At 39.8% G+C, this 25,602-nt stretch overlaps 1 protein-coding gene and 1 pseudogene across 1 annotated transcript in view; both read left to right on the forward strand.

The window, feature by feature from the left end:
- The window catches only part of Slc16a2 (solute carrier family 16 member 2), a 148,668-nt gene that overhangs the window by 48,068 nt on the left and 74,998 nt on the right, over positions 1 to 25,602 (forward strand). The gene's annotated exons all lie outside the window — the stretch shown is intronic.
- Positions 4,676 to 5,819, forward strand: LOC110563095 (nucleoside diphosphate kinase B-like; annotated as a pseudogene).

The following is a 25,602-nucleotide window of genomic DNA, read 5'->3' on the forward strand; positions in this document are numbered from 1 at the left end:
ATCTTTATTTGCCTTGTAAGCAAAGATTTAGTCTTATTTTTAAAGTCTCAGAAAATATCTGGGAAAAGAGTAAGATCATATTAGCTTAGGCTTTGTAGTGGCTTGCATAATAAGTGTCCCCATAGTCTTGGGCATTTGAATGCTTGGCTTCCACTTGGTGCTGCTGTAATTTGGATAGGTTAGGTGGTAGGGCCTTTCTGGAAGAGGTGTGTCTCTGGGGTCAGGCTTTGAGGTTTCAAAGTTTTGGACCGTTCAGTTTGCGCTCTCTGCTTTTTGCCTGTGATTCAAGATGTGAGCTCTAGGCTTCCTGCTCTAGCTGCCAGGTCTACATAGGAAACACATATCAAGTTACTTCAACATCACATACTAGAATATTTTTGCACTAAGTCTAATTTTTACAGCTTATTAAGGTATAGTTGATATACAACAAACAACACATATTCTATTCCTGTGATTTGGAAAGTTTTGACAATGTATTCACCCACTAATTCAATGTAACAATAACCCCTTGAAAGTCTCTTGATGCTTTTTGGCAGTTTGTCTTCCCTTGACTGCCATCCGCATCCTGAAGCAACCACTGATCTGCTTCCTTCACTGTATATTAATGGGCTTCTTTTTTCCTTAATTCTTTTTTTTAATTTAATTTTATTTTATTAATTATACTTTATTCACTTTGTATCCCCCCATAAGCCCCTCCCTCCTCCCCTCCCTATCCCACCCTGCCCCCTTTTTCTTCATGCATGCCTCTCCCCAAGTCCACTGATAGGGGAGGCTCTCCTCTCCTTTCTGATCTTAGTCTATCAGTTCTCATCAGAAGTGGCTGCATTGTCATCTTCTGTGGCCTGGTAAGGCTGCTCCCCCCTCAGGGGGAGGTGATCAAAGAGCAGGTCAATCAGATAATGTCAGAGGCAGTCCCTCTTCCCATTACTATGTAACCCACTTGGACACTAAACTGCCCTGGGCTACATCTGTGCAGGGGTTCTAGGTTATCTCCATGAATAGTCCTTGGTTGGAGTATGTGTCTCTGGGAAGACCCCTGTGTTCAAATTTTCTGGTTCTGTTGCTCTCCTTGTGGGGTTCCTGGCTTTTTAAAGAATCTTATGTCAATGGAATCATATTGCACATACTCTATATCTGGAGATGATTTACTTGACATAATTGTTTTGAGATTCAGAATAATGAGTGTAGCAACATTTTGTTTGGTTCTCTTACTTGTTTGTTTTTAGTTTTAAAGGAAAGGTCTTGCTATGTAGCCCAGGCTGGCCTAGAACTCACAATCCTTCTCTCTCAGGTTCCCAAATGCTGGGATTACAGGTGTATGACACTATTCCCAGAGCTCCCTTTATTACGAAGTAATTTCCCCATTGTGTGGTTACCTCACAGTTTATTTTACATATTTTATTGTCCATATGCATTTGTGTTGCTTCCAGTTTGGGCCTATTAAAAATAAAACTTCCTGGTACATTTACTTGCAGGTCACTTACCAGTATTTTTTTTTTCCACAGATGACTTCTATTTTCAAAAAAAAAAAAAATTTTAGCAGAAACTGACTTGGCAAATGTTGCCTTGCCATTTCTCTTTTGTACTGAAGGCTATTTTGGGCAGTTTTTGTTGTTGTTGATATTTTATTTTCTTTGATGTTATTACTCATTGTTGCACCTCTACGAACAATGTAAATGGTTTTTGAAAACCCATGAAGAAAGATATTCAGTTGAACATCTAAGACTATGTTTAAAGATTTGTTCAGGATGAAAATGAGAGACAAACATTTTCTTGTGAACATTTTTTATTTCTTAAAGCAAACCAGTAAACATAATACCAGATATGGACACTATTTTCTTTCTCTTTAAGAACACTTTAAAGCCAGGCAGTGGTGGCACATGTCTTTAATCCCAGCAATTGGGAAGCAGAGGCAGGCATATCTTTGTGAGTTCAAGGCCAGCCTGGTCCACAGAGTGAGTTCCAGGGCTACACAGAGAAACCCTCAAAAACATTTTTTAAACCACATTAAAATTACAGGAAATTAAACCACATTAAAATTACAGGGATTAAAATTACAGGAAACTCCGTGGTGTAAATTTAATGGAGGTTAGGAGAAAGTTGCTCTTTAGCTTTTCCATCTTGGCAATGAAAGCCATAGATTTTGAATCCAGAACTATGTCTCCCCAGTGACGCAGCAGATTGCATCATATTTGTCATTTTCATCCCTCTGAACCGCTTCCACCAGCTTAGGTGGAGCACTCTTGTCTTTTGAGTTAACCTGCATGAAAGCAATGGTGGTTCATGTCTTCCTGTGAACCAGACACCGAAGCCTGGCCTTCCCCTTGGACTCGATCTTGTAACACTGAGCAAGGCAGGACTACCAGATTTACGGGATCTACATTGTGTGAGATCATCACCAGCAGAGTCTTCATGTTCTCTGTGGAGGTATGACAATACTGAACCCTGTTCCGGAGCTAGGTGGTCTCTTAGTGGGGATTTCTCTTTGCCAAAGGCTTTCTCCTCAGCACATACCAACAGCCTCTGCTTCTCCTTCTGCTTTGTCTTTGGCCTATAGCTGTGGGAAAGCTCAGGGAGCCGAGTTTGCTGTTTGACTGTCCAGGACCTATGTGAACCAATTAACCATAGGATGCCATTTTAGAAGGCTCTTTGCTGCTACAGACAGATATAATGAGGACATTTGGCAAGGCAAGTGAGGTCTCTTTTGGCCTACATTTCTTGTCCAATGCCAAGTTCTTGGGTCTTTTCCCAAACAGGATTTACCACCTTTGTTAGCCTCTTCTTCACATGAGTGAAGGTAAAACCCACCTTCTTCCACTTGGCTTTCTCTCAGCATCTAGCTTCAGTGTAGAAGAGCAGTAATTTCCTTTTAATCTCATTGACCTTGATAAGGGATGGAGATTTCCCCTAACCCCAGAGACACCAGAAGACTGTGAGTAGACAAGTGACATTCTTAAGGCAGTTTTAGGGCTATTGTTCCAGGGAGTATGGTAGCATTGAGAACTCTGGCTCATGGCTCATGGCCAACAAAACCTTTTGTTTTAGGAAAATGCTTTAGAGAGATTGTGTGGTATAAAAACTGCAGGATATGTGATCTATCTTATGTCTTCCTTCCAGGTTTCCATATGGAAATGGTCATACACTCATTCCACTCTTATTTCCTTAATAAAATTTACAATGGCAACATAGGATATTTGGAGATCAAGGGTGTCTCTTTATACCATGAGAAAAATGTGTCTTGAGATTTTGCCTCAATGTGGGAAGGGGCAGCCTAGACTAGGAAATCCCAGAAAAAAAAAAATCTTTGCACTACACTCTGGAGTCCCTGAATATGTCATTGAGAAAGAATTACTGTAGAGAAAGTCAAGAGTAGATACCCTTAAGAAGCACTGGCCCATGAACTGCTGTACCAACACAGCTCTGGGGCCCTTGCCCAACTTGCAGACATTTGGCCTCAAGGCTGGCCTGAGCTTTGTATTACTCTTTGGGGCTACCGGGGAAGCTGGAGTGGAGTTCAGCCTATTTGGTAGGTCCATGACAGCATGTATGCAACAGGAGAGCCTCCTTTTGAAGGTAGAAAAGGGCTGGAGGGGTCAGAGGTAGGCCTAGTGAGGCCTAGTGAGCTGCACACTATCGTTTTCTTTCCTAGTCAACCTTCACATTGGGGAGATCATTTTTTAGAGCTGAGGTATGTCGTTCTCTGCTTGTTGCAAGTTTCTAAGTAATGTACAAAATAGCCAAGTGGTCCATGAAGGAGCAAGATAAAGGTGGGGAGGATATGGGGACCAGGAGCCACTGGAGCTGCCCAGGCCACTAACTGATCTGCTTACAATCATTAGAACTTCCCCTCTCTGGGCCCTCCCAGCCCCCAGGGAGTGAGAACTGTTTTGCTCTCCTAGATCAGGAAGAACAAGACTTCCTTATCTGGTGGGAGAGAGCTGGTGAATGCCACCTCCAAGTAGAGGGGAGAAGGGAAAGCAATGAGCCAAGAGAACCATAGACCCAGCAGGTAGCACCATTCCTGGGGAAAGCCTAGGAAGAAGGGGGCAGACTCCATCCAAGGACCCCAGGGTTCCAGAAGCCCGGATGGGCGGTGGATCCAGAGTCCATACCCTCCCACCAATGCTTCAAAGACCTGGGGCTTGCGGCTGGTCTGTTTTTGCTTTTTGTCTGTATGAGATTTTTCTAGACTTGCCTCATACAAAGCAATGAAAGCCAAATAGCTGTTCAAGTTATGATCTAACCCCCAACTCATTTATACTCTCTTTCATGTATATATTTTTAATTTTAGTAAATTTTTATTTATTTATTTGTATGTGATATATGTGAATGGGTACACAAATGCTACAACATGCTCATGGAGGTTAGAGGACAGCTTGCAGGAACTGACTTCTTCTACATGTAGGTCCTGGGAATTAAACTCAGGTGGTCAAGATTGGTAGCAAGTGCCTTAGTCTGCTGAATGATCTTGAAGGCCTCCAGATTTTTGGTTTACCTAAGTATTTGTTTGTTTCTTCATTTATTTATATTTATTTAGTTTAGGATCTCAAGTAGCCAAGGTTGGCCTTGAATTTCTGATTCTTCAGCCCTACTTCCTAAGTGCTGGAATTGTAGGCATGTACCAGCATGCCTGCTTTTCCTGGATGTATTTTATTTGGGGTCTCCAGCTGCTCCTACTGTTCTCATTCTGTATGGCTTTCCTCACTACACATAAGTGACTCTTGGGCCTGATAAGAGTTTCTCAAGATACTTTTTCAAGCTTCACTTCTGCCATAGATACTCTAAGATTCCAGTTGAGAGACACTAGCAGCACAATAAAATACTTAACTAGCTAGTGTCACGGACAGCGGCCAACTCACAGGCTTTCAGACCATGGCCAACCTCAATCATACCTTCATTGCCTTCAAGCCAGATGGCTTGCAGCATGGCCAGGTAGGCAAGATCATCAAGCACTTCGACCAGAAGGGGTTCTACCTGGTGGTCATGAAGTTCCTTGGGGCTTCTAAAGAACACCTGAAGCAGCACTTACATTGACCTGAAAGACCGTCCTTTCTTCTCAGGGCTGGTGAAGTCCATGAACTCAGGACCTGTGGCGGCCATGGTCTAGGAGGGGCTCAACATGTTGAAAACAGGCAGAGTGATGCTGGGAGAGACCAATCCAGCTGATTCTAAGCCAGGAACCATTGGAGGGATTTCTGCATTCAAGTTGACAGGAACATCATTCACAGAAGTGAATTAGATAGAAAGTGCTGAGGAAGAAATCCGTGTATGGTTTTGAGCCTGGAAAACTGATTGACTACAAGTTTTGTGGCCATGATTGGGTGTGTGAGTAGAAGTGGATAAATTAGGGTCTTTCTCAGCACTACTGACAGGTCCCTGGACCTAGCTCTTCATCCCACTGGGTGGATGGATCATCTTTTCGAAAACAATGACTTTAGAATTGGGGGTGGGGTGGAAGTACTTACCTAATCAGAGAGCTCTAGTTCTTATTCTGCTGTAAGTGAAAGCCACTGTGAATTTAGCTTCATCCAGAAGCCCAGCCTTCCTCACAGCAGTACTCAGGAGTTCATACCACAGATACATTTTAGTCAGTGGCTATTATTTGAATATGGTTTATCCCTTTCAGAACTTGCATTGAAATTTGATTGCTGTGGCGATAAATATTGACAGTTTGGCAGGCTATAGAATCACCTAGGAGACTAGTCCCTTAGCATGCCTGTGAGGGATTAATTGGGGCAGGAAGTTCCACCTTAACTGTGGGCAACAAAATTGCATGTGCTGAAGTCCTGGGCTGAATAAAAAGGAAAACACAAGCTGATGGCCGACTAGTCTTCATTTCTCTTTGCCTCTCCTGCCACCATGACTTCTCCATCATGGTGGACAATGTACTGGGACTGTGAACCAAAGTAAACTTTCTTCTTTAAGTTGCTTTTGTCCAGACATTTTGTAAAAGCAGTGAGACAAACAAGTGCTACAGTTCCTGATGTAATGGAATTGAGAGGTCAGGGTGGTGGTTAATGCTGCTTTTGAGGGTCTATGTTAATTCTTATGGTCATGAATTCTTGCTCCGTTTGAACTGGATTGGCTACTATAATAGTATGCTCTTATAAAGAGCTTGTTTAACGTCTTCCAAACATGCTCATTTGCATTCTACCTTTCTGCCAGGACACAAAACAGTTTGGAATCCTCGATAAATGTTGTTGCCATGCTACAGAACTATGAGCCCAAATAAATTTTTTTTCTTCATAAATTATGCTTTAAGGCATTCTGTTATACTAATAGGAAATGGAAATGGCTAGGCTATGCTTTCTTAGCCCATTCTATCAACCTATATAATTTTATAGCCATGGAACCAGACAAGTTTCCTGATAAAGTGGTGGGTTTCAGCCATTTATACAGACTTGTCCAAGAACCTACTTTATTGTGGGAGAGTGGGGAAAGTTATGGGACAGTAGAATAGATGGGAAAGTGTCTGGCTGATGGGTAAATGATCTGAGAATCACTCAGTCACTGTGCCTTTGGATAAACTACTTTTTTCCAACAATTTCTTTCTTTATTATTTATTTATTTATTTATTTCCATTACTTCTTGATCACAGCCTTCCCTCCTTCCTCTATTTCTAGTCCCTCTCTCACCTCCCCTTAGCCCCATCCTCCCTTTCTTCTCAGAAAAGGAGAGGCCTCCCATGGATAGCAGCCAGCCTTAGCCTATCAAATTCAAACTACTTCTCAAGTCTCTGTTTCTTCATGGGTAAAATACAAACAGTTCCCAGATTTTTCACCCTTCAGTAGTTTGTCTCCTAAGTCATAGTTTCCATGAGTTTGTCTACTAATAAATATACCAATTGAAGGATAATTCATTTCCTACTTTTACTAACTGAAGATGTCTCCCAATCAGAATGTCTAGTTAATAAACAATAATAACTACCATAGTCAGAAAAATGCTTTAGTGAGTCTGTGCTGTTTTCCATTTTACCCTAGCTCAACCTAGAACTTTGTTAAGAGTTTCACTTAAAAATATAATTCTCAAAAGCCAGGCATGGTGGCACAGGCCTTTGATCCCAACACTCACGGAGGCAGAGACAGGCCTATCTCTCTGTGTTTGAGGCCAACCTGGTCTGCAAAGACAGTCTAGGATAGCCAAGGCTAGGCAGTGACTCAGAAAGAGAAAGGAAGGAAGGAAGGAAGGAAGGAAGGAAGGAAGGAAGGAAGGAAGGAAGGAAGGAAGGGAAGGGAAGGGAAATGAAAGGAAGGAAGGAAAGGAAGGAAGGAACAAGGAAGGAAAAAAGGAAGGAAGGAAGGAAGGAAGGAAGGAAGGAAGGAAGGAAGGAAGGAAAGAAAGAAGGAAAGAAAGAAGGAACGAAGGAAATACTCAAAGGCTTTCTCTTCCCCTTGATTCCCCCCAAGCTGTTGTTGTATAGATAGTCCTTAACCCCCAATCAACTCCCATGGCGGCCCCATCTGATCCCTGCTTCCTTTGCTTGCTGTTGTTTTCCTTGCTGTCTTCTAACTTAGCTCCTCAATTTCTGTGGTGCTGCCATAGCTGATTTCTGAGCTGCAGCTCCCTTTTAGGCCTTTACTATGTTTTTTTTTCTGCAGTAGTAAAGACTTAATGAAGTGTGGAAAGGAATCCAGAAGCTTTTTAAAGGCAGGCAGGAGGGTGTAATGATGCTCTTTGTGTTTGAGTCAAGGAGCAGCTCCATTGCCTTTTCATCTTCTTGTCATATAGTTTTCAGTGGCTTGTTTGTGTTGTTAACGAAAGATATGCTTCCTATAGGTTCCTAAAACAATATGCTCTCCTCAGCAATATTCTCTTCTGAGATTTAGAGACAAAAGAAAAAGAAAAAAGGAAGCACATTTTTTTTGTTCAAAAGTGGAAACTCAGGGTGAGATGCCAGTTTAAATAGTGAACGTTTGACTGACCTAAGATGTCATATACCGAGACAGTTCCCAGTTAGAGGCTGAAGGCTTCCAAGAGTGTGACCTTCTCTTCCATCTTCCTGATTTTTTTCACCTTTCTGCCGCTCCACTACCCACTTAGGCTCAACTGCATCTGGAGAAAGCCAAGCTGGAAGATGACAAGAGAACTTAGAAATAACCTTTTCAGAACACTTCATGATAAGATAGAGAAAGCAAAACCCAGAAGACTAAGGAACTTGACCATGGCCATACAGAAGATTAGTTTAAGGTTCATCACTAAACTAGAATTGAAAGAGGAGCTTCTAAAACAAACTAAAGGAGTTGAGCAGATGTAGCTCGGAGGTATGCTGTTTCCTACTATGTGTGAAGCCTGAGTTCTATCTCCAGTGCTGTAATAAATACATAGATAAACAAATAAAGAAAACATTATTTTATATGTTCGTGTGTTCAATAACATGCAGAAAGCAGGTCACAACCTATAACCTGGACTTGGCTGTACCACCTATAATAGTTTTTGAAGGCATTTAAAATATCTCTCAGAAGCAGAAATGCTACCTCCAAGTAACTGTTTTTTAGCTTGAAGCCTGTATTCAATTTTCCGAAAATAAAACCCTACACTAGATAAGGTCCTGTGGGAACAAAACTCAGGGCAAGCCTTAACAGGGGTAGCTCAGAGATGACAATTAAAAAAGCTCCCAACCACAGGCTTTGGAAACTACACAGTTTTTAAAACAGGCCAGTTTGCATAAGTTATTCTTGATTCTTTCCTAACACTCCACGTATGTTGTCATCTATACTCCATGGGGTAAAAATCTGATTTTGTGGCTCCCCACTCCAGGAACTACTCACAAATCTCCATAGACTTGGTAAGATCCAAGCTCCAAGCATACCACTCAAGTTCCCAAATGATAACTCCAGCTTCACTTTTTCTACTCAACTTTACCTAAACCAATCACATGTACTGTATTTACTCATGTTATATGGTTCACATCCCATGCTTCCACGTCCTTGTTTCTGCTGTTCAATCTCCTTGGAGTACCTTTCTGCTTTTATAGTAATTATGACGAACGTTTTAAGGACTTGTTAAAAATGTTTTCCATAACAGTTAAACCACCAGCAGCACCTACAACTTCCTGAACGGAACACCAACAACTCAGGCTCTAAGATCTACAATTAATAAATGGCACCTTGTGAAACTGAAAAGCTTCCATAAAGCAAAGGACACAATCAACAGAACAAAAGAACAGCCTACAGACTTCTTCACCAACCCTACATCTGACAGAGGGTTAATATTCAAACCATGTGAAGACCTCAAGAATTTAGACACCAACAAACAAAATAATACAATTAAAAAATGGGGTACAGAGCTAAGCAGATAATTCTCAACAGAGGAATATTGAATGCAAGAGAAACACTTAAGGAAATGCTCAACATCCTTAACCATCAGGGAAATGTAAATCAAAACAACTCTGAGACTTCACCTTACACCCATCAGAATGGCTAAGATCAAAAACTCAAGTGACAACACATGCTGGTGAGGATGTGGAGAAAGTGAACCCTCCTCCATTTCTGGTGGGAGTGCAAACTTGTACAACCACTTTGGAAATCAATATGGTGCTTTCTCAAACAATTAGGAATAGTGCTTCCTCAAGATCCAGCTATATAGTACTCCTAAGCATATATCCAAAAGATACTCAAGTACACAGCAAGGACATTTACTCAACCATGTTCATAGCAGCTCTATTTGTATTAGCCAGAGTCTGGAAACAACCCAGATGTCCCTCAGTTGAGGAATGGATACAGAAATTGTGGTATATCTACACAATGGAATACTACTCAGCTATTAAAAGCAAGGAAATCATGAAAATTGCAGACAAATAGATGGAACTAGAAAAGATCATCCTGAGTGAGGTAACCCAGAAACAGGAAGACAGGCATGGTGTACACTCACTTATAAGCAGAAATTAACCATAACATAGCCATACTAAAATCTACAAACCTAAAGAAGCTAAACACTAAGGAAGATCCTAGAGAGGATGCTTAAATCACATTCAGAATGGCAAACAGGATAGACACCAGAAGTTGTGGAAGAGAGTAAACATATGGGAGCCTACTATAGAGGGTCCTCTGAAAGGCTCCACCAAACAGGGGATTGAAGCAGATGCCGAGGCTCACACAACCAAACTTTGGGCAGAGCACAGGGAATCTTATGGAAGAAGAGTACGGGTGGAGATAGAAGGACATGGAGGGGACAGGAGCCCCACAAGGAAACCAACAAAGCTTAAAATCTGAGCCCGCAGGTCTTGCAGAGGCTGATGCACCAACCAAGGAACGTGTACACGGAGGTCCTAGACATCCTGTTCAGATGTAGTCGATTGGCAGCTCAGATTTCATGTGAGTCTCTGAGTAAGGGGAGCAGGGGCTGCCTCTGTCATGAACTCAGTTGCTGGCTCTTTGATCACTTGCCCTTGGTGATGTAGCCTTACCAGGACACAGAGGAAGAGGATCCAGGTAGTCCTGATGAGACTTGATAAGCTATAGGCAGATGGCAGGGGAGGAGATCTCCCCCTTTCAGTGGACTAGTGGAAGAGGATGAGGGAGGGGAGAGGGAAGGAGAGTGGGATTGGGAGGAGTTGAGGAAGGGGGCTTCAATAGGGATATATAATGAATAATTGTGAAAAATTAAAATTAAAATTAAAAAAAATTTGTCAGTCTTGTTTATATTTTCAAAGAACCAACTTTTGTTTCAGTAGTTCGTATGTTGCTTCTATTTGTTTCTGTTTCATTACTTTCTGTAAAGGTGAGTTCTTCCCATTGACTGCTTTTGGGTTTGCTTTGTCCTTGTTTTGCCACCATTAACTGTTTACTTTGATATAGGCTATAAAATTTCCTCTTAGAAGTGCCTTCACTGTGCCCCTTAAATTTTGATATATTTCTTGTTCATTTTTGTTCAATTCTAGAATATTTTTCTTCTTGTTTTCTTCAGTAAGTCAATCATCATTCGATAGCATGTTCTTTAGTCTCCAGGCGTTTGCATGATTTCTGTAGTTTCTATTTCTATTGCTATTTAGTTTTATTCTATTGTGGCCAGATACAATACAGGGAGCTTTTTAATTTTTCCTGCATTTGTTGGGAGTTGCCTTTTGAGCAGTCAACTTTGGAGAAAGATCATAGGCTATTGAGAAGAATGTGCATTCTTTAATGTTTGAGTGAAATGTTCTGTAGATATCTGCTAGGTCCATTTGATTTTTTTAAATTTTATTTTATAAAGTTATCTTTTTATTGAAAATGGATTCTTCTCTCATACAATATGTCCTGACTAGTTTCCCCTTGTTCCATTCCTCCTTTTCCTGAGACTCACTCCCCTCCGCTCATCTCCCATCAGAAAAGGGCAGGCCTGCAAGGGACAACCACCAAATACAACATAGCAAAATATAATAAGACAAGGCAAAAGCCCTCACACTGAAGCTGGACAAGGCAACTCAAGAGGAAGGAAGGAGTTCCAAGAACAGACAAACCAGCCAAAGACACATATGCTCCCACATTTGGAATCCCAAAAAAAGCACCAAACAGCCACAACAAAGGACTTGGTGCAGACCCACGACGGCCCCATGTTTGCTGACTGAGGTAGCTTCTGCTGGTAGGATTTGCTGAAGGAGGTGGAGGCAAGAGGATCATGAGTTTGAGGCCAGCCTGGGCTATCCATAAGTCCATTTGATTTATAATACTATTTATTTCTAGTATTCCTCTGCCTAGTTTTCTGTCTGGATGACCTGCTTACTGGTAAACACGGAACACTGCAGGTACCCACTGTTACTGTGTCGGAGTTAATCTGTGATTTTAGATCTAATCATGTTTCTTTTATGAAATTGGATGCACCTGTGTTTGGGGGGTAAATATTTAGAACTGTGGTGTCTTAGTAGATTTTTTTTTCTTTGATGAGTATGTACTGTCCTTTCTTGTCTCTTCTGATTAGTTTTGGTTCAAAGTACGGTTGCCAGATATTAAAATAGCTACACCTGTTGGATTTTTGGTTCCTTTTGCTTGAAATAACTTTTCCATACTTTGATCACAAAGTGGTGTCTGCACTTGATAGTAATGTGTGCTTCTGTTTTCTAATCCAATCTGTTAGTCTATATCCTTTTATTTGGGGTATTGAGACCATTAATATGGAGAGATACGTTATTGAACAATGGTTATTTAATTCATGTTATTTTGTTGTTTCCATAGACTTCTTTTGGTTAACTGTTCTGGGATTATTTATTCCTTATGTCCCCTTGGGTGTGGCTAATCTTCCCTACAGACTGAAATATTCTTTCTGGTATGCTCTGTAGAGCTGGATTGATGGGCAGATAGGGTTTAGGTATTGTTTTCTTCTATTGTACAGATAATGCTGGTTTTTTTTTAAATCTCTTACTGTCTATACTAATAGTCACTATGCAAACAACAGTACAACCTTTGCTGGTCTTGTGCACTGCCTTGAATTAGCTCCAGTCAACTGGACAGGACATCTTTGGGGAAGCCATATATAGTTAAGTGGTATATGGATGGAGTGGAGAGGAGAAGGAGAAACGTAGCAGCTCTGGAAAGTGAGAACCAAGAGGAGCCAGGAGGTCTCCAGCTGCTGCAGGGAGGAGCTGTGCAGCTTAGAGGGTGATGAGCAGGACCTACCTGGCAGCACTGGAAAATGTAACCACAGAGGAGCCAGGAGGAACTATGCAACCTGAGGGGTGGAACAGAGCAAGGCCTGCGTGGCAAAACAGGGAATCAAGATCGTAGAGGAGCTAGCCAGCCTTAGAGTAGGAAGGAACAGGGCTTACCTGATGCTACATGGAAGGAAGATCCCAGGAGTCAGGGGGCTCAGATGGTGGAGTGTTTTTGAGATAGTTTCTCACTGCAGCCCAGTCTTACCTGGAACTCATAACGGCACTCCTGCTTCAACATCCCAATTTTAGGCATTATAGGTGGTACATTACCACACCTCGGTCCAGTTTCTAATTTATCTCTGTGGTGGACTAAGAGAAGACTTTAAATGGCCTCCATTTTCTTAATCTGTTAAGGTATCTTTTGTGTCACAGAACGTGGCTGACTTTGATTAATGGTGTATGTGAGCCTGAAGAAAATATCTAATATCCTGTTACTGTTGCTGTTGATTCCTTCCCTGATATCAGAACCAGTGTTTCCAGGCTCGAACTGGGGATGAAGGATCAGCAGCTCTCCAGGAACCTTCCAGTTTTCTGGTACCAAATATAAGCCTACACAGCCAAAGCCAAAACTATACATTGGACAAAGGACAACCTCTTAAACAAAAGTTTAAGAAAATTGGATATCCCACATGTAGAAGAATGAAGCTAGTTTTCTTATCTTCCAGCTGCATGGACTGAGGAACTAGTGGGTAGCTGGCTTATCTGTGTGAATCACTGTTGGACTCCTTCAACTGCTGAGGTGCCAAGCCTCAAGGACCAAGAAACTACCAAGTCCTCAGCTTTTCGGGTGTGATGCAACTCTTGTTACCATTTTATCTTAAGCTAATACACACACACACACACACACACACACACATACACACACTCAAACACAATTTTATTCATCATGTCAGCTCTGTTCCTCTAGAGAATCCCAACTAATACAGATAGAATGTCAATGTAATTTTATTTCCTCTGTTTACTATCAGCTTGTATTTCATCTCTTGCAAACTGTCCATTTCATTAGCTTATTCACTGATTGGGTTATCTGAGTGTGTGTGTGTGTGTGTGTGTGTGTGTGACTTTTTTTTAGTTATTTGTATGTTCTTAATATTAATCCTTTGCAGATACATAGTTTTCCCCAGTCTATGCACCATTTCCATTCTATGAACTGTTTCTATTGCTATGTAGAAGCTTTTTAATTTCGTAAGGTCTCAATTATTACATGTTGGCATTGTTTCCGAAAACTAGAGTATCATTTAGAAAGTCCTTGCCTGTGCCCATATCTTGAAGTGTTTTTCCCAAATGCTTTCAGTTTCAAGACTTACATTAAGACCTTTTATCCATTTGGAGTTACTTTTGTGTAGTGGGAGATTAAAAAAAAAAAAAACTAGTTTCATTCTTTTACATGTGGGGTATTTAGTTTCCCAAGCAACATTTGTTTAAGAGGTTGTCCTTTGTCCAATGTATATTTTTGATTTGGCTGTGTTGACTTGTATCTCTATTATATTGATTTGTATGTCTATTTTGTGGCAGTGTCTGGGCGGTTTTTGTTACTATGGTTCTGTAGTTTAACTTGAAATTAGATATGGTGATACCTCAGGTATAATACTTTCTGCTCAGGATTTCCTTGACTGGCTAAGGTCTCTGTGTTTGCACATGAATTTTATCTTTTTAAATATTTATGTGTATAATAGCTCTGGAATATTTATGGTATTAATTATTCCAGTTTACAAGCACTGGAAAAAATTTCCATTTTCTACTGTCTTCAGCATCTTATGGTTTTCACTGTATAAGTCTTTCACTTTTTTGGTTAGGTTTTTCTTTTTAATTAGTTTTTTAAATTAGGTTTATTTAATGTATTTTTTTTTGAGGCAATCGTGAATGGAATTGTTTCCTTGATTTCTTCTCTGCACGTTATTGGTGTAAGGGAAACTATTGGGTTTTGTATGTTTATCTTGTATCCTGTCCCTTTTCTAATATTGTTTATTAGATCTAAGAATTTTTTAGTGAAGTCATTAGGGTCTTTATAGAATTATATCATCTGAAAGTAACATTTTGACTTTTTTAAATTTATTTTTTCTAACATGTTTACACCAACTTCTCTAATGACCCTTGCTCCCTCTCATATTCATGAACTCTTCTTTAGAGAGAGAGAGAGAGAGAGAGAGAGAGAGAGAGAGAGAGAAACAGACAGACAGGCAGGCAGGCAGATAGTTTGTGCCAATATGTGAACTGTTTTTGTTACTAAAGCTCTGTAGTATAACTCGAAATTAGGTACACTGATACACCTATAAAATTATACTTTCTGCTGAGGTGTATATACATACAGCTTGCTGTGTTAATTTAGTGTTGCTCATAACGTACATGTGTTTAGGGCTGACCATTTGGGATTGAACAACCTATAAGGTTCTATACAAGTTGTCAAGAGAGAAAAATCAATCAATAGTTCTAGTCAGCTATGAAGCCTACTAACCACAACAATAACCAGCCTGGTATGATGATATCACCAAAAGTGCAACAGTGGCACTTTTATCTTGGGTGTAACCAGTAGCTATCTAATAGTACTTAAGGCCCACTCAATAGGAAGTAATTCATGTTTGATACAGCAAACCCAGACAACTACCCATGGCTGATGAGGTTATGAACCTTAGAGGAAGATCTACTACTGCCAATTTCCTAAATCAGTACAATATCTAGTATTCTAAATACTTATCCTTATCCCCAAAGATAAGTGTATTCTTACCCTCATCAAAGAAACTTTTTTTAAGCAGATGGAGACTAATGCAAAATCCCACAACTAGTCAAAATGCAGAAAACAACTGACTTTAGGGTGCCCAGGTGTAGTTGCTACATCTACAAAGCAACCTCTATACTTAGGGCTCAGGGAATATCATAGGATTATAAGATCCAGAACACCAAGATGTCTGCTGAGAGATAATGTCTTTTTTGCATGACAGAAAAATGAACCCATGAAATAGTAACAATATAGTCACCAAAACAAGACCTACACAGTGACAATGCCAGTTGACATTCCACCTGGCCAATAATAATATAGTTTTAAAAACTAATAAAAATATCAGCCAGTTTCATTCATGTTTTCTGTCTCTTAAACCATAAGCATTTGAAGGACTTATTTATAAAATGGTGTAAAAAAAAAAAAAAAAAAAAACCTACTTGGGGCTGGAGAGATGGCTCAGAGGTTAAGAGCACTGGCTGTTCTTCCAAAGGTCCTGAGTTCAATTCCCAGCAACCACATGGTGGCTCATGACCATCTGTAATGAGATCTGGTGTCCTCTTCTGGTGTGCAGGTGTACATACAGACAGAATATTGTATACACAATAAATAAATAAAATATTTTTAAATAAATAAATAAATGGCTGGTTATCCTCATAGCATTCAAGCCAGTATTGTACCAGTGAGTACATTTTTCCTGGTGGGTTAGTATTATAGTACTCAAGGCCCACCACTGGGTAAGATTGTTAATAAATTTTCTTTTCCAGCGACCTGTATAGAACCTTTTGTCAAGGAAGGTCAAGGAGAGGGGGTGCAGCCTTACTAGATCACAGAGGAAGACAGTGCAGATAGTCCTGAAGAGAGCTGATAAACTAGGATCAGATGGAAGGGGAGGAGGACCTCCCCTATCAGTGTACTTGGGAGGGGCATAGGAGAAGAAGAGGAAAGGAGGATGGGATTTGGACAGGGAGAGGGAGGGAACTACAGCTGGGATACAAAGTGAATAAACTGTAATTAATATAAATAAATAAATAAATAAATAAATAAATAAATAAATGGATTTGTTAGCAAATATTTGTTACATTGACTATAGACAAACATTCTACTACCAGCTGAGCCACATCCCTAGCTCTAAAATCCTCCTTGAATCCAATCCAATAGTCTATGTCTTTTGATTGGGATATTGAAGTCATTAATATTTAGTATTACCATTAAAAAGTGTGTATTCATTTAATGTCATTTTGTTGATTTTGCTTGATGTTTTCCTGTTTCTCTTTTTTTAAAAAAACAACAGTTCTAGCATGATTTATTCTTTGCTTGTGCTTATCTTTATTTTCAATCTAAATTCCTTCAGGTAACTTCTGTAGAACTAACTTAGTGGTCATGAATTCTTAGTCTTTTTGTATTACGGACAGTTGATATTCCTCCAATTAACACATGCAGTTTTAATGGGCATAGTAGTCTGGGTTGACAGTTGTCTTTTGGAAATTAAAATACCTTATTCCATACATTTCTGCATTTTAAACTTCCTACTGAAAAAATGACTGTTATTATGATGAGCTCCCATTATATGTGACTTAGTATTTCTCTCTTGTTTTCTACATGCTTTTTTTGTTGTTGTTCTACATATTTAGTGTTTTGATTATAGTATGACATGGGAAGTTTCCTTTCAGGTCTTATCTGTTTGGTATTCTGAATTTCTCTTGTCTGTGGACATGCATTTCTTTCCCTAGGTTTTGTAATTTTTCTGTTATGATTTTATTGCAAATGCTTTCTATATTGTTGGAATGAAATTATTCTATGCTCATAATGTGCATTTTTTTATAATGTCCCAATATATCTTGAACGCTCTATTTGTATCTTCTTACTAATTTATCTTTTTCGTTGTCTGAATGTTTTAATTGCTCTACCTTGTCTTTTCTCTGATAGTCTGTTTTTTCTTTGATATATTCTATTGGTGTGGCTTTCCATGGAGCTTTTCATTCAATTTATTAAATTTTTGTTCTTGATTTTTCAGGTAGCTTTATCTCCATTATTTCTATTTCTTATTGAATTTTCCTGTCGTATCCTATACTGATTGCCTTATCTTAGTCACCTGTATTTTTTTCCAAAATGAAATTCATCCAGGAGTTTGAGCTCTCCTTAACAATATTTATAATGAGTCTCTCGAATTCTTTTTCTGAGATTTAATCTAATTTGCATTTATTGAAGATCATTACTGTGGGATTAGTAATTTTAGGAAGAGTCATGCTGCCTTGGGATGTAGTAAGTTTGAAATGTGCTTTTCCTCTGTAAGATTAATATTTGAGTAAGGCACACTGCTGATGGTAAAATATTGTGCTTGCCTGCTGAGACCTTCATGCTTTTGGGACTGACCTGACTGGGGCGACATGGAATGAAGAAACAACAGACACCTATGCCGAAAAGCTGGGATGGGGTGGGCCATGCACTCTGATCGAGATAGACCAACAGTCTGGATACTCCGTGCATGGAGAATACACTACTGAATGAAGAGGCAGGTTAGCTATCGCCAATGGAGGGGGAGGTCTCAGTAGGGCCACAGTTTCAGACTTCAGTAGTCAAGGAGGAGGAAGCTGTAATTGACACATTCCCTACACACTGTCAGCATGTATATTCACACCAGGGAAGACCTTGCCATTTGCATGGGTTTGAGGCCTTGGTGTTCTTTTTTTTTTTAAATAATTTTTATTTTATTTTTATATTAATCACAGATTATTTACTTTGTATCCCAGCTGTAGCCCCCTCTGTCATTCCCTTCCAATCCTACCCTCCCTCATCTCCTCCCTGCCCTTTCCAAGTCCACTGATAGGGGAGGTCCTCTTTCCCTTCCATCTGACCCTAGCCCATCAGGTCTCTTCAGTAATAACTGCAATGTCCTCCTCTGTGGCCTAGCAAGGCTGCTCCTCCTTCAGGGTGGGGGACATTGGTGTTCTTGGCATGACCATGTCATGAATTCCCACTCATGCAAGGGTACATTATCTCTCCACATAGCCCTTATTTTATTCCTTAAATGATCCTAAAGCACCTTGACTGCTAGTCCTGCACAGTTTTCTGTAGTCTCTGGAACCCAAGTGAGATGAGAAGGAAACAAAAACAAAACACTATAGCCACTGACCTGAGTTATTAGGGTCATCCTGCACAAAAACTAAACAAAAAAAACCTCAAAATATCATAAGTTTCTCCCCATAGCCCACTATCCTTTGTTCCCTGCTATCCCCATCCCCTGCTACATGCCTTTCTCTGCACTGTTTGTAACAAACTGGTTGCTAGGGTGAGTTCTCTGTGTTTTAGAGGAGTCTTAAGTCTTAAGTCCTGAATTGGTGAAACTAATGAATCACCGTATGCACTTGCCTTAGAATCTCTATCAGCTCTAGAACCCTCAGAGTTCCACCCAGGTTAATAGACGTTGTAAGGGAAACTCAGCTCACAAGAGGTTGTGAAAGGGCCTGGATCCCCCTCAGATGAAATTATGCTCTTAGGTCAGGGGCTTACAGTACTGAACCCTGTGACCTGGTTTTGAAGCAGAGAAGGTATAATTTTTCTTATGAATATGACATGGATCAAGGAAATCTCAGATCATTGACCAAAAGTAAAAAAAAAAGAAAAAAAAAATAGGCATCTTTTCTGGACCTTTTGCCATGTACTGGCTTCAACAGCCTTTCTCCAACCTTATCTCAGGTGCTTAGATTTACTATCCTCTCTTTAGAAAACCATGGACATGTTTCTTGTACAAAGAAGTCTAAAAGCTGAGTAAGTTGGTACATTTTAACCTTGTTGCCCTGAGTTTTAAGTATGAGTCTATGTATATAAGCCAATTTCTCTAGTCTCTACTTACCTCATGTTTGACACCCAATAAACAAAAATGCAATCTCCTTTACCTTTCTTTATTTGTGTGCTTCTCATGGGAGCATTCACTTGCCTGACCAATGTGATTACCCTCTAGTCAAGTTACTTGTTTGGGTGCCACTTGCCCCAATCTGCACAGGTTTGGCATTGACCTTACTGGAGCAACAGGGAATAAAGAACAACAGATTACACACACACACACACACACACACACACACAGAGAGAGAGAGAGAGAGAGAGAGAGAGAGAGAGAGAGAGAGAGAGAGAGAGAGAACAGCTGAGATTGGCTGGGATGTGCACCATGATGGAGATGCACTAGCAGCCTGGAAGTGCTTCTGCACTTGAAAATGTTGTTACTCAAAGTCTTATGCAGATTTTCTGAGTCTCTCTAACGGTTCTCCATCTCACTGTGAGTGGGGAGCTCACTAAACTGAGCCAATTCCACCAGAGTGGACTCTAAAGATTCTCTTGGTTTGTAAAGTTGCCTGTTTTACTATATAATCCTCATGTTGTCTACACTGTCTGATAGTTATTGCCCAAATTTCTCTGTCTACTCTGTGGAGCTTCTATAAGACTTTGACTGTGTATTATCCACTACCTTAGATCACCTTAGTGGTTCATGCCTACCTCATACATTCTGATGCTTTACTCTAAGGCAGATACTAAGAATTCTGTTTTCTTGGAGTGTTGACCCCTTTAACATTATATGGTGGCCTTCATTATGTCTAGTAAATTTTTCTACTCTGAAGACGATTCAATTTTTTAAATTTTTATTTTAAACGTAGTAGTTGTAGATATTTATGTGACACCTTGTGTCATTTCCATACACGTATATAACATATAATGATAAAATCAGAGTGATTGGCATAACTTTTTTCAAATATGTATTATTTCCTTGTGTTATCAACATTCAAAAATCCTCTACTATTCTGAGATAGTCATATAATTGTTAACCATCATTATCCTATCATATACATTTAGAAGTTATTCTTTGTATACAACTGTACTTCTGTATTCACTAAGTATCCTATTTTCCATCACTACTGACACTCTTCTTAAGTGCTGGTCATTTTTACTCTATTATCTACATCTGTGAGATCAACATTTTAGCTCCCAAATGTAAGAATATGCAGTGTTTGTCTTTCCTTTCTTGACAAATTTCGCTTTACATAATGTCCTCCCATTTACCCATGTTGCTAAAAATGACAGAATTTTTGTTCTTTGTATAACTAAATAATCGATTACATAGATGTATGTATCTGTCCTAGTTTGCTTTTCTGTTGCTGTGATAAACACTAACCAAAAGCAACTTCGGGAGGAAAAGGTTTATTTGGCTTACATGTCCAAACCACTAAAGAAAGTCAGAGCAGGAACTCCAGCAAGAGCAGAGATAAAACCATGAAGAAATGCTCCTTACTGGCTTGCTCTACAACATGGCTTGCTCAGCTTGCTTTCTTATCCAACCCAGGTAGACCCTGTGTAGACCTAAAAGTTTTCCTTTTGTTTTGCAGTGCTGACTACTGAACCCAAGCCTCAGACAGAGCAGGCAAGTGCTCCCTGAGATACACCCCTAACCCTGTTGTAAAAATGTATTTTGTTTGAGACAAACTATCATGCCCAGGATGGTCTCCAGCTCACACTCTTCCTGGGTTAGTCCTTCAGTGTAGCTACAATTTCAGGTTTGTGCCACTAAACACAACTCAAACTCAAAGTCCCTGACCTATATATATTTTCTTATCTCTGAAAAACTTCATCTGTCTGGCATTTGTACTGTCAACAAATTTCTTCCTTTTGTTTTTGGTCTAAGATAATCTCTATTCCTTTCTTTTTGTAAAAAATGGAATCATGGATGGAACTAGAAAAGATCATCCTGAGTGAGGTAACCCAGAAGCAGAAAGACACACATGGTATATACTCACTTATAAGTGGATATTGGACATATAATATGGGATAAACATACTAAAATCTATAGTTCTAAAGAAGCTAACCAACAAGGAAGACCCTAAGGAAGATTTTCAATCCTCATTCAGAAGGGCAAATGCGATAGACATCAGAAGCAGGAGAACACAGGGAACAGGACAGGAGCCTACCACAGAAGGTGTCTGAGGCTGAGACTCATAGCTAAACTTTGGGCAGAGGGCATGGAATTTTATGGAAGAAGTGGGAGACAGAAGGACCTGGAGGGGACAGGAGCACAAAAAAGAAATAAACAGAGCCAAAAAAAAAAAACCTGGGTCCTGGGGGCCCTGCAGAGACTGATACCCCAACCAAGGACCATGCATGGAGAGGACCTCAAACCCCTGCTCAGTGTAGCCCATAGACTCAGTCTCCAAGTGGGTTTCCTAGTAAGGGGAACAGGAGCTGTTTCTGGTATGAACTCAGTGGCAGGTTCTCTGATCACCTCCCCTGGAGTGTGCACCCTTACCAGGCCACAGAGGAAGAGGATGCAGTCAGTCCTGATGAGACCTAACAGGCTAGGGTCAGATAGTAGGGGAAGAGGACCTTCCCTATCAGTGGATTAGGGGAGGGACGGGGGGGGGGGGGAGAGTGAGATTGGGAGAAGAAGAGGGAGGGGGCTACAGCCAGGATACAAAGTGAATAATTTGTAATAAATAATTAAAAATTTTTTAAAATAATTGTATCATGAGGGTAAAAAGTTCATGGTTTATGAAGAAAAATCAGGCATAATTCTTACCTTTCCTCTTTTATAGGTTGTGTGGTTTCCTGTTTTGTTTTAAACATTTTCCACTTATCTTTCATTTTCGTCAGTTTGAATATGATATGCCTAAATATAATTTTGTGCATTGAACCTGCTTGATTTTTCTCTGGGTTTCCTGGTGGCTGGCATTAATTTGACAAAATTCTCAGGTATCATTGTTTCCAATTTCTTCTGCTCCTTTCTCTTTTTCTTCTTTTGTTATTATTACTCATTTTACCTTTAGTAGCTGTCCCACAGTTCTCAGACATTCTTCACCATCTTGCTCATTTTTAATTTTTACATTAGCATACACAGTATTAGATATCATTATGGCATTCCAAACAAAGTGTATTTTCATATATTCTCCCACACTCCTATGTCCTTGCTTATCCCCCTTTCCTTTTTTTTCTAGACTTTCTAAATTTTTAGTGATATCAATCATATTTTTTAATTTTTTAATATTAGTTACAGTTTATTAACTTTGTATCCCAGTTGTATCCGACTCCCTCATTCCCTCCCAATCCCACCCTCCCTCCCTCATCTCCTCCCTGCCCCTTTCCAAGTCCACTGATATCTGGGCACAGGGGTCTTTTATGAGACTGTATCTCTAACCAATGGATAAAACCTAGAACCTCTGCTCAGATGTAGCCCATGGTAGCTCAGTATCCAAGTGGGTACCCTAGTAAGGGAAACAGGGACTATTTCTGACAGGAACTCAATGGCGCACTCTTTGACCTCCCCACCCCCGAGGGAGGAGCAGCCTTGCTAGGCCACAGAGGAGGACATTGCAGCCACTCCTGAAGATACTGATAAACCAGGGTCAGAAGAAATGGGAGGAGGTCCTCCCTTATCCCCCTTTCTTAAGACACGGTCTTACCATGTAGGCCAGGCTTGCTTGGAACTGACAGAGAACCTGACTCTACCTTCAGATTGCTGTGATTAATAGCATCCCACCACAATTGGTCCCCATTCCTTTTGTAGCTTCTTCCAACAGTCTGTTTTCCTCTTTCATGCCTACATGTATCCTTCTGCCCTCCCCCTGCCCTTCCTCAATACCTAATTTTATCCTATTATGGTTGATCAACAGATGAAAAAATAACAAAAATGTGTTAGATAAACATAATAGAATTTTATTCAGCTGTACATAAAAAAAATATAAAATTTCCAGGTAAGTGATTTGATTTGGAAAGTATAATATGATAGGAGGTGAACCAAACTCAGAAAGGCAAAACTGCATGTTCTCTCTTACCTGTGAATTCTAGAATGAAACGGGGTGCGCGTGCGTGTGTGCGTGCGTGGGTGTACATAGTCTGCTTCATATTTTATTCTCTCTCTCTTTTTTTTTTTTTTTTTGCTTTGCTTTGTTTTCCATTTTGGAAGTTTCTAATGGCTTTTCCTCATGCTCAGACATTTTTTTTCTTCAGCCATATCTAGTCTACTTAGGAGCCCATCAAAGGCATTCTTCATTTCTGTTACAACGTGTTGCAGTTGTTTTGCTTTTAGAGCTGGAGATCAAATCCAATGAGTTTCATATGCTAGACAAGGGCTATACACACACACACTAAACAAACAAACAAATAAATAAATGCATGCTATTAAAATAGTTCTTCTTGGGGTGGGTTGAGGAAGTGGCTCAGTTAAGGTCCTGAGTTCAGATTCCCAACATCCACATAATAACCTGGCATCACAATGTACCTAGAAGGATAGAGGGTACAACTGAGACAAGTAGATCCCTGCAGCTTGCTAGCTAGCCAGTTTAACCAAATTGTAAGCTTTGTATTCAGTGAGACCTTGTCTCAAAACAAACAAACAAAAACAAAGTAGAAAATGATAGAAGAAACACAGAGGGATTAGTAATTGGTGTTAGGTTGTTGTATTGAAAGCAGAGGAAGGAAATAGAGTTTGGCTTCTAGCCTTCACACATATGCACACATACATATATGCCCAAGCACACATGAACAGACACATGCACACAGTCTCTTCGGCAATTCTTTCTTAAAGAAACCCATATCCAATCTATCATCTTTTTCTTCTTGAAAGCACTTTTTAACTCTCTTAACCATCATGCCTAAGCTTATATTAAAATATCTTTATTAAACCCAACTCTACTTCAAAATCTTAGCCAGGCTTGGAAGAGCACACCCAGTGCTGAATCAGACCAATTGTTGCAAGTTCGAAACCAGCCCAGTCAAAGTTACACAGCAAGACCTTGTATTTAAAATGAAGTATTGAAAGGGTGGGGATTGGCTGATTATGTCTCTTGAATGTAGGCAGGCCTTGTTGAGAACAAAATTATCCATCCTAGTTTATTTCAGAATGGTTAATACTCCTTCCACTGAGAGAACCTGGTACATGTCTGAGAGGTGAAGCTCACAAAAACATGGGGTTCCTCCTATGATTAACAACACTTCAGAAGTTACTCATATATGTGTTTAAACCAATTATAAAAATTATATGCTGTTGTAGTATTCACATATAGTTTTATATAACACATATAATCATCTCATGTAATGTATGTTTCAAATATCCTTGTATCTGAATTTTATATTTTCTCAATGGATTTTTTGAATAAAATTTATTTACCTTTTAAAAAAAACACTTCAGAGACTTTAATTCTGATTGTGTGCCATGAATTTCCGTAAATCTGTAAGTTTTAGCTTGGGTTGTCCTCTAGCACTGTTGCTTCTTACAGCATTTCCTTCCCCTGGTGGTATGCTCCTCTCTATTAGCTTGTCCATTTCTACAATGTTGGGTTTACCTTGCAGGCTCATTGCTCTGTTGGCTGTTGGTTCTATGAACAATTGTTTATGGTTAAAATTTGTTTATACTTTTGTTGGGTTTTGGACAGAGTAATAACTTCCAACATCCACACCACACCAGTTTGTTTGTTTGTTTCCTTAACAGACCTGGAGATTGACTCAAGAGCCTTGTATAAGGCAGACAATCAGTCGATCACTGAGCTATATCCTCAGCCTCTTTTTCTTTTTCTTTTTTTTTCTTGTCTATTTTTCCTTTACTATTCCTAATTACTGTCGTTTGTCTCTTTGTTATTGAATTTTAAGAGATTTTTTTTTAGTATTTTCCCCCAGTAAATAGTCTTGCTACGAAATTCAGCCTGATATCAAGCTCACTACTTTGTGCTTTTCAGCATCCTTAGTGCTAGGATTCCAGGCATGTTCCACCACACCCAGCTAGTTCTATATATATTCTGTATATTTAACTTTTATCAATAAATGATTTGCAAATTTTTTGTTCCATTCTGTTGGTTGTTGTTGTTTTCGAGACAGGGTTTCTCTGTGTAGTTTTGACTGTCTTGAACTTGCTTTGTACACCAGGCTGGCCTGGAACTCATAGAGATCCTCCTGCCTCTACCTTCCAGAGTGCTGGGATTACAGGTGTGTACCACCAGGCCTGGATCTTGACAACTTTTATTATACTAATTTGTGTGTGTGTGTATGTGTGTGTGTGTGTGTGTGTGTGTGTGTGTGTACATGTCCATGTAGGTAGCAAAGAGGCTAGATGACATTAGATTCCCTTGAGCTGGAGTTACAGGCAGTTGTAAACTGCCTGGTGTAGGTACTGGGAACCAAACTTAGGTCCTCTGCAAAGCAGCATGCATTTTTAACTGACTGGCAACTTTTAAAGCACACACAAAAATATAAGTTGTTTCATTGTGGTAAGAAGTGCATAGCATAC

The sequence above is a fragment of the Meriones unguiculatus genome, chromosome X (genome assembly GCF_030254825.1).
Source record: "Meriones unguiculatus strain TT.TT164.6M chromosome X, Bangor_MerUng_6.1, whole genome shotgun sequence".
NCBI lineage: Eukaryota > Metazoa > Chordata > Mammalia > Rodentia > Muridae > Meriones > Meriones unguiculatus.